At 35.4% G+C, this 8596-nt stretch overlaps 1 long non-coding RNA gene across 3 annotated transcripts; it reads left to right on the top strand.

The window, feature by feature from the left end:
• Positions 1 to 478: 478 nt before the first annotated feature.
• Positions 479 to 8506, top strand: LOC124353783. Of its 3 annotated transcripts, none has more exons than XR_006921630.1 (3): positions 479 to 658; positions 4031 to 4272; positions 7645 to 8506. It is a non-coding gene; the product is annotated as an uncharacterized LOC124353783 (long non-coding RNA). The 3 variants fall into 3 exon arrangements; XR_006921629.1 differs by lacking the exon at positions 7645 to 8506 and adding an exon at positions 5947 to 6295; XR_006921631.1 differs by lacking the exon at positions 7645 to 8506 and adding an exon at positions 5947 to 6295 and having other exon boundaries at positions 479 to 723.
• The last annotated feature ends 90 nt before the right edge of the window (positions 8507 to 8596 follow it).

Genomic DNA, 8596 nt, shown 5'->3' with positions numbered 1-8596 from the left:
AGCAAATATTTTGTGTTGCAAGAACAATTTTTCTGAACAATGCATATTTGTTATCCACTATTAGTTTCCAAAACCTTAACAGCTGATATTGCTACCAGCCGATATCAGCATAACATAAACAAACCTGGATATTTGTTGTTATGTTATTGGAAACATTGCTATGTTATTCTCACAACATTAAGATAAGCGATAAGAAGAGTAATAAATACTATCAAACAGAGATATCTAGTGTAAGTACAGATTAAAACAGATGATTTGACACTGGTAAACATAACCTCAAATTTTAACACAGCTGATCTGTTGGGGGACAATGTCTACCAGGAAGTTATTGACACTCGGCCCGCGTCGTCGCCGAGTCTGCCGACAGTCCCGGGCCGGTCAATCGCTAATTAATACTAATTATCCTCCCTGAGTCAGAGTCTCTGCGCATGCGCCAATTAATCAACTCTCCGTCTCTCTCGCTCTCTAACGAGGCGTCGGGACGCAACGTCTTGAGCGTCGCGTCGAGTGGTTTCAGTGCCGGCTCGCTTTTGTCTTCAAGTGGCTCATTTTGTCCTTCGTGCCTGTGAATTTTTAATTACTTGCTATCAAAGTGTTCGGGCTCGCCGAGGGTCCTTAGCCCTTCTCCCTTCATCCGAGAGGGGAGGTCACGAGATAGGTTCGTGCTCTGTTACTTGGGGTTTGTGCTAGTTTTTGTACGAAAAAGGGACGAAGTTACGATCGGTAAAACTAGTATTAAACTACTTAGATTATTTCAATAAGCACTAGTGTCTGTTTTAGAGCCAATTTAAACTTGACTGTTTAATGTATGAAACAATACATTAAAACTTTTTATGAAGAAAACGACCTCTTTGTATATAATTCTTCATCTTTGGATGTTTCGCATAATAGTTTTGCATTGTTAGAAAAGCAACCACTATATACTGTTCTATATGTTATAGAATGTTTTATAAACCATAGCTACCACGAGTGTTTTATAAATAAGTTTGCAATAAACCCCAGAGATATCAGAGGTTTTACCCTTAGAGTTTATAAACTATCAAGCGTATTAAATTAGCATTATATATTCCTCTTTCCTGATAACTACACAGCAAAATATAATTATTAATTGTATATTTTTCTTCATTTAGTTATTGATCCTTATTACAAAAGGATATTAAGATACGTCTTCGATATAACAAATACAATTTAATAGAAAATGAAAATTAAACGTGCATGTCAAACTCATTATTAATAACTTCTCTCGTATCTAACTTGTTGATTTTCTTTATTAAAAATTTTTACTAATACTGAAGAGATAAAGGTTTGATATCATTATTTCGCGGGAAAGATTATTTCTACTTTTAGTCTCAGCTTATTGCATGATATTGTATTTGTGACCATTTCTTTCATTTATATTTTGAAAACCTTGGCTTTAATATCTAAAACTATGTAATAGGTCAGTGATATTGGGATCGAATTAATAATTCGATTTAAACGTTAATAAAACCGAACAAAATTTCATATGAAATAAATATATATAGTTATTCATTAACAGCAATAATTAATTAGTGTTCCTTATAAACAAAATTAGAATTATAGCCTACAATTAGGCCAATCTAAAGTACTTTTCATAAAAGCTCAATAGATTATTATTATCTTTGAATTAGATAAGTTAACGACCACCAAATCTGATTTTACACAAAACGTTGAAAATGTATTGTTTTTCTAAATGCAAAAACATATCGATCTTCGTCAAAAGTAATGGAGGTCTGTGATATTGGTGTTGAACATAAATTTTTATTCAAACCTTGATTGAATTGAACAATACACTTTTATTGCACAAATACTCAGAGAGGAACTAAAAAATAATTAATTTCAGTAATAATTATATTAGCTTCTACTCTTGCAGAATCATTAATTAAGAATGACACACATTAAACTTCAAAGACAGATACATGTTTTAAATTTGCATTATTGTTTTCTTTGCTTAGTACACCGTGGAAATGGATAAATAAATAATTTATACGATAGTGTATCATTAATTCTTCGAAGAACCACCAATTAGATCAGGTTTGAACTTGAACCAGGCTATTAGTACAAAAGAACTCTTAAATATTTCTAAAATCGAAATGCTTACGTTTATATCATACTGTTGTATCTACTAATTTTAAATAATTAAACAATACAATATATTATCCCATTAATATTTCCTCAAGTGAAGCTTCGGTAAAAAGAACAAGACAGGAGTCCTCCTATATGAAGATACATTCAACAATGAATTATCTCCTATTCAAATCCATTTGCTGCCCACGTATTAATATTTTCTTCCCGAAACGAATTCCCAAACAACACCTAATTGCCGATTGAAAGGGAATCGTTAACCTCTCTCTGATTAATGTCCTCTCAGAATCAAGATGTGAACAGAATCGTAATTTATTAACAATCCAACAGCGATATGGCCCGGCAATTAAATCGGCTTATTCGCTCACCTATCTATAATGAACATATCAAATAACGCATTAATCTTGTTCAGCTAGTTTTTTCTGACGCTGAATTAATTTTTCGACCGACAACTTGGTGGGGGAGGGGGCAGCTGCTGTTACCGAACTGAATATCTGACACGTCACGCGACCGGGCTATAAGGTCGAACTGTCGTGTCCGTAACATAGAATAACAGGTCTTACGGACAATCAAACACTGATAACGCTACATTTACCTACCAATACAGCCATTTAGATGTCCGATAACTTCTACTAAGCGCTTTGTTCTTTTATTTTACTTGCTTGTCGGGGTATATCTTTCGGTTTATGGCACTTCTTCTACCTCTGTATTAATCAAGAAATCTATACCGGTGGCCCCGTAGTATTTTTCTTATTGTTTTTCAATACTTTTGGCTCTTTATCTGTATCATATCAGGCAATATGGTGGGGAAATCTTTATGTAGTTAGTTTCACATCTTGGCAGATAAACATGGGAAACCTAAAAGTTTTTAAATTTAAGAGGAAATATGTAAATACTTTATACTTCTCAGTTGAAAAATAGAATCGAAAAAACCGAGCCATATTAGGGAAGTAAATGCTTATTTGGCTCGATCATATATCCACACTGATAGTTTAGTATCTTTTCTATATGAACAATGAGCCAATAGACTGTAAAAACTGCAGATATTTACCAAATTCCTTCATCCTTAAATTTCATCATAGAACCTCATTTACGGATTCATGCATCTTGGTCAAATTTTCCAGTTAAGGTTGACTTTCAAATGGGTTCAATTAAATACCAATCTAGCTCCGACTACGTTTTTCCCATTCAGCAATATATTATGTCCAAAACCTTTCGGTTTCAACATTTTTCATCAGTTCCGTCAAGTCCTGCGTCATCTAGTTGGGGGGGGGGGGGGTCGACATCACAGGTTAAACTACAATGTTTTCATAAACGCATACTATAAATATTTTATGAGGCTGTAGTAAAAAGTTTCAAAGCTCTTTGTTTTACTGAACAGCACTCTTAATGTATACATAAAATGGAAAAATCATTAAAAGCAATAATGAATAATAACTTTCAGACAACGTTAATATTCTAATATTTACTTGAGCCAAGAACGTAGCCAGGAAAAATTTTGTTAGGGGTCCAGACAACTAATATTTTCCCGTACTGGACAGAGAGTAAGGCTCCATTTTGTTCTTTAAAAAGTTCTTGGCCCGTTTCTTTGTTGACAACGATTTTTCAGCAGTAAATGTCAGTAATAACAAATTATTTAAACACTATTCTGGTCATTTAATGTCCACAACAGAAAGGTAATTAATTACCTCCGCAGAAAATAAATATATAATCAGTGCAAGTTGGTGTTTTTGTCGTATTTGCAGTGCTTTGGAAAATCAAACCAGATTAGTTCTGTGTATCCCTTTAAGACTATTAGAGGTAAAGTATGTTCAGTGAAAGCCCTTTGTTAATGTGTTTACTAACCACATTAAATACTTCACTAATCCAGAACAACTATATTAAACAAGGCCATTGACGTCTTGAGTGATTTTTCTTTACTTTTTAGGGACGTCTGGGAAGCTATAGACATTGAACGAGTGATGACCACCCGCAGAAAGATGGACGAAGACGAGACTGGGGCAGCTGTCAACCCTGGGGCGACGGGAGGCGACGGGCCAGATCACCTGTCTGCCCGTACTTCGTAACCCGTACTTTTACGGTCTACAATGAGGGCAAGTGGCTCTCAGGTGTGGTGGGCAGTTAAAGAACATAAAACACGGTACACGACGTGCAGGACAGGTGAAGCCGGTAAGGTCATATATTGTGAAAACAGCACACGTTTCACTTACCTCATATATTTTTGAAAGCTGGTTTGATAACATCAAGTACTGACCGATGTGACGTTTCTTTATCTGTATTGGAAATTTTATGGCAGAGCGTTTAGTGATGCCTTTCCGCCAATTGCTGATGATGACATCTGATATCTGCATGCCTACAGTTGACTAACTATTAAACAAGTTGACCTGGTGGGTTGAAATTTGGAAAGAAACTCTAACTCTACTACTATCAATATTGAAAACTGTTAACATCAGTTCATTGGGAGCCTGAATTTCTGTCTGTCAAAAGTTACTCTGGTCACATTGGCAACTAGAAAAAATTATCTAAATTTATAAACAGAGAATATTGTAATGGTTAATCATGTAACAATTTCCATTAATTTATCAGCACTAGTTGGATTGGTTGGTTTCATACAAAACTTATTTTAGCAACACCTGTAATGCCGTCTTCATATCAAGCTAAACGGTAAAGATCTGTTTTACTGTACTATGCTGTCTGGGATTACTGATACAAAATGGGTGGGATGGAGCATGTTATCTCGTGTATTACAGTATTTTCTACTAACTCACTTCTTTGTCTGTAGGTTCAGTACAAATATTTTATCAAATTCAAACAAATTTAGCCAAAACCTATATTCTTGAAATTAGGAACATATAATTATAAAGTGGATAACACTGCTATAACAAGCAATTTTGTTTGTATATGCCTAGGATAATATCTGTGCAAATGCCCACTGAAAATAAGATGTGTTCCACTGGAGATGTACGGACAAATTTATAGAGTACTTGTGTTAATGGTTATGCGATTGTGTGATAAGCGTTTCAATCGTGAGCTTTGACGTATTGCCATGAGCTTTATCTTGCGTTCCTTTTGAGTGCTTGGTGTGTACTACAGGTGTGACATGTCTACCTGGCAAGAAGAAAATAAAAATATAGTAGTATGCCTCACCACGTGTCGCTTAACAGGCTTCGCTGAAGTTCATGGAAATCTTAAAGTATGATTAAAGTATAAAGCTCATTTTATTCTTGAATTTGCTGTGTAAAGACATACAGAAGAGTCATTTTTACATCTCCCATGTACACAAAATATAAACTGTGATATGATTCAATGATGCTCAGCTAAATTCTATGCTTGAGGTACGCCATCATGGAACTTACTCTTTTCTATATGACACGCAAAATTTAAAGTTACTGATGAAAATCTGTCTCCTATATATTTTGTTATAAGGTCCATTCATATTTTTATTTATTAGTTGGGTTTCACATGAAGGTTATCATAAAAGTCTACATGACAAATGATGTACAGTTGCATGTATTTAGGGTAATTTTTGAATAAATTAAGAAAAATGAAAACTGGAATTTTCAATAGGGCCTTCTTTATTGTTTATGAGTTTTTCTTTATTTATGTTTATGCTTATGTTATGGTTATGTATGTAAATTCCCAAGAATTTACTATATTGGAAAAGTATTGTTTTAATAACAATTACTACTATTTTAAAAATTCAATGATTTACAGTGTCAAATTTTAAAATTTCATGCGTCTGTACTCGGTTTGTTATAAACTTATTTATTCTACGATTCTATCATTGTCATCTTGGTTATTTACCAAACCATTGTAGCACATAACACATATCACGCCCACTAGGGAGAAGGTGACAGACTGGGGAGACTGAACCCATGCGATGCCATTGCACGGATCCAAGAGAACTACACAACACGTCACAACTACTACGGAGAAGGTGACAGACTGGGGAGACTGAACCCATGCGATGCCATTGCACGGATCCAAGAGAACTACACAACACGTCACAACTACTACGGAGAAGGTGACAGACTGGGGAGACTGAACCCATGCGATGCCATTGCACGGATCCAAGAGAACTACACAACACGTCACAACTACTACGGAGAAGGTGACAGACTGGGGAGACTGAACCCATGCGATGCCATTGCACGGATCCAAGAGAACTACACAACACGTCACAACTACTATGGAGAAGGTGACAGACTGGAGAGTAAAAACGTTCCCAAACGCTTAATAAAATCCCATGGAGTGTCAAGTACCATAATTAAACTTGGTGTTGCCTATATAGAGTTCGTTGTCTATATATAGTGTGGATAGACGATGACATTTTTCCCACCACTCGAGTGAAAATCTTCGCTAGCACTCAGTCAATTATAGGCGTGACGTGATCCACGTTCATAAGCGTGGATACGTCGCAATATTTAATATGAATATTTCTTGTAAATGACAGGATTGATGCATAATGCGAATATATAAATATTTGATTTAAATTATTAAACTAAAATTTCAAATCGTTACTACGATTGTTTATTTACTAAATCCTGTAGATTTTGTGTATTATAAATAGGCTACTTATTCGGTTCATCACAGTGGGATCACTAATTTGTTTCTCCTATTTTGACTAATCTTTCGAGTCTCTCAGTGAAACCAGAACAACTTCTTAAACTCGTTAACACAACTTTGACTGGACGATAACTTTAAAATATAACAACTTAAAGTTCCCTTCACCATTCGGGAAGCAACTTTTATTACTGAAACACGATAAGTTTTCACAATATCGGATGTGAGCACTTCAAAAAATGTTATTGCTTTCGCAACGGAGCCGCCCGAGTCGGATCTGATGAAATTGAACATCGCCCAGTATGAGAAGTTAGGAAATATTTTTGCACCTCGGTAGAAGAAAGATAAAAGGGAATAAAGAAAGTTGGGCGCTCGCCTCTCCCAAACTCTAATTTAATATCCGTACGGGTCGTGGAGAACGGGTCGGGTGGGGTGGTGGGGGAGGAGACGTATGCCGTCTTATTGACCTGTCATAAGAACTTTCATAAGAAACTTTGATAAAATCCTCGGGCCGAGTTGCTCGCGCTCCAAATTAACTTTTGAATGCGGATACGCGAGAAGAGGCTTAAGGTCTAGTGGTAAATCTAAACATTTAATTGGTTTCTTCAATCAGGTCTCCATCTGGATCTGTAAGCCGGAATCTGATCGGCAATATTACCTTCGGTTCGCTTGACGTGTCTAACACGCCATTGGTAGTGAATTTAACTTTTTAATGAATGCTTCAGTGCTAGATATACATATATAAAATGCAATCTCCAATCCCAGCCTAGAGTAGGTAACTAATCTACGTTAATAAGAAACAGAGAAGACGCAAACTTTAACAAATTTTTTACATTGTGTGAGGACACCCCAGATTCTCCAGACTGTTCTTTTTATATCAGACTGCGGCCGCAGTCAGCTATTGCGCATGCGTAGTTACTTTGAAAGTATTTTTAATGGTTTCGTTATCTAATCTTATCTGACCTATGTTTGTTTCAGACGTTCGAGTGCAGTAATACCACGTTTAGTAATTTTTTTTTGTCATCTCGCTCTATCAATTTCATACCCAGTGGTTATTTTTACTCTGTATTGATACAAAATATACATTTCTCTACTAAATACTGCGAAATTTCACTACAACTTCAGTCGTTTTTATAAATCATTCGACTACATCAGAAGCAACTCAGGAACATCTCTGGGAAGATCATAAGTCTTGCAACTCTTCTTTGGATGATCCTGCAAGTACCCTTTTCAGTTTTCTGTGGTAATAAAAATACTCTAATATCCTACAAACATCCAGTTTTTTTCTTATGTTACAAACATCCTAATGGCATTTCAGAACCTCTTCTTACCTTAGAGTTTGAATATTCTTATAAATCCAGGATTTATCCTTGTGAAAAATAATCAGTTCTTAGTGATGACTCCAAGACCACAACCAACCAATGAACACCTAAACGGGCGGATACCTCTCAGTATGATGTGTCCAAGGAGCAGATAATGTTTATCCTAAAGTTATAATTTTCGATAAGGTAACACATCACACAACAACAACAAGGACTCACTATTATTTTCTCTGTTCACATTGAATCTGTGTAAGGGATTGCAAGTTAGTTTAAATGTTCGTTGAGCACTGATGCCCCGCTTAAAGGGATATGAAACCATGAAAGATAAAACACAAAAAACGAACACATACCTAAACTAAGCACTTAAAAGCAAAGCTTTTCCTTTAGTGTAGATTTGCATCAACATTCATAATTTTGTCGAATTAACACTGGACATGAATTAAATAAATATTTATACCATTACGTTTCAGCGGACCACACTTTGTAGGATCCCTATGTCCTTCTAGGTTAAATGCTGATTGATGCTCAATAATTCAAATTGTTTTAGGAAACGTAATTTATACTATAAAGCTTTATGATGGTGATACTTTAATTAGTTTCTCTACCTA

The sequence above is a fragment of the Homalodisca vitripennis genome, chromosome 2 (genome assembly GCF_021130785.1).
Source record: "Homalodisca vitripennis isolate AUS2020 chromosome 2, UT_GWSS_2.1, whole genome shotgun sequence".
NCBI classification, from domain to species: domain Eukaryota; kingdom Metazoa; phylum Arthropoda; class Insecta; order Hemiptera; family Cicadellidae; genus Homalodisca; species Homalodisca vitripennis.
Note: the sequence above shows the minus strand (reverse complement) of the source record. Positions and strands in the feature narration are given on the sequence as shown.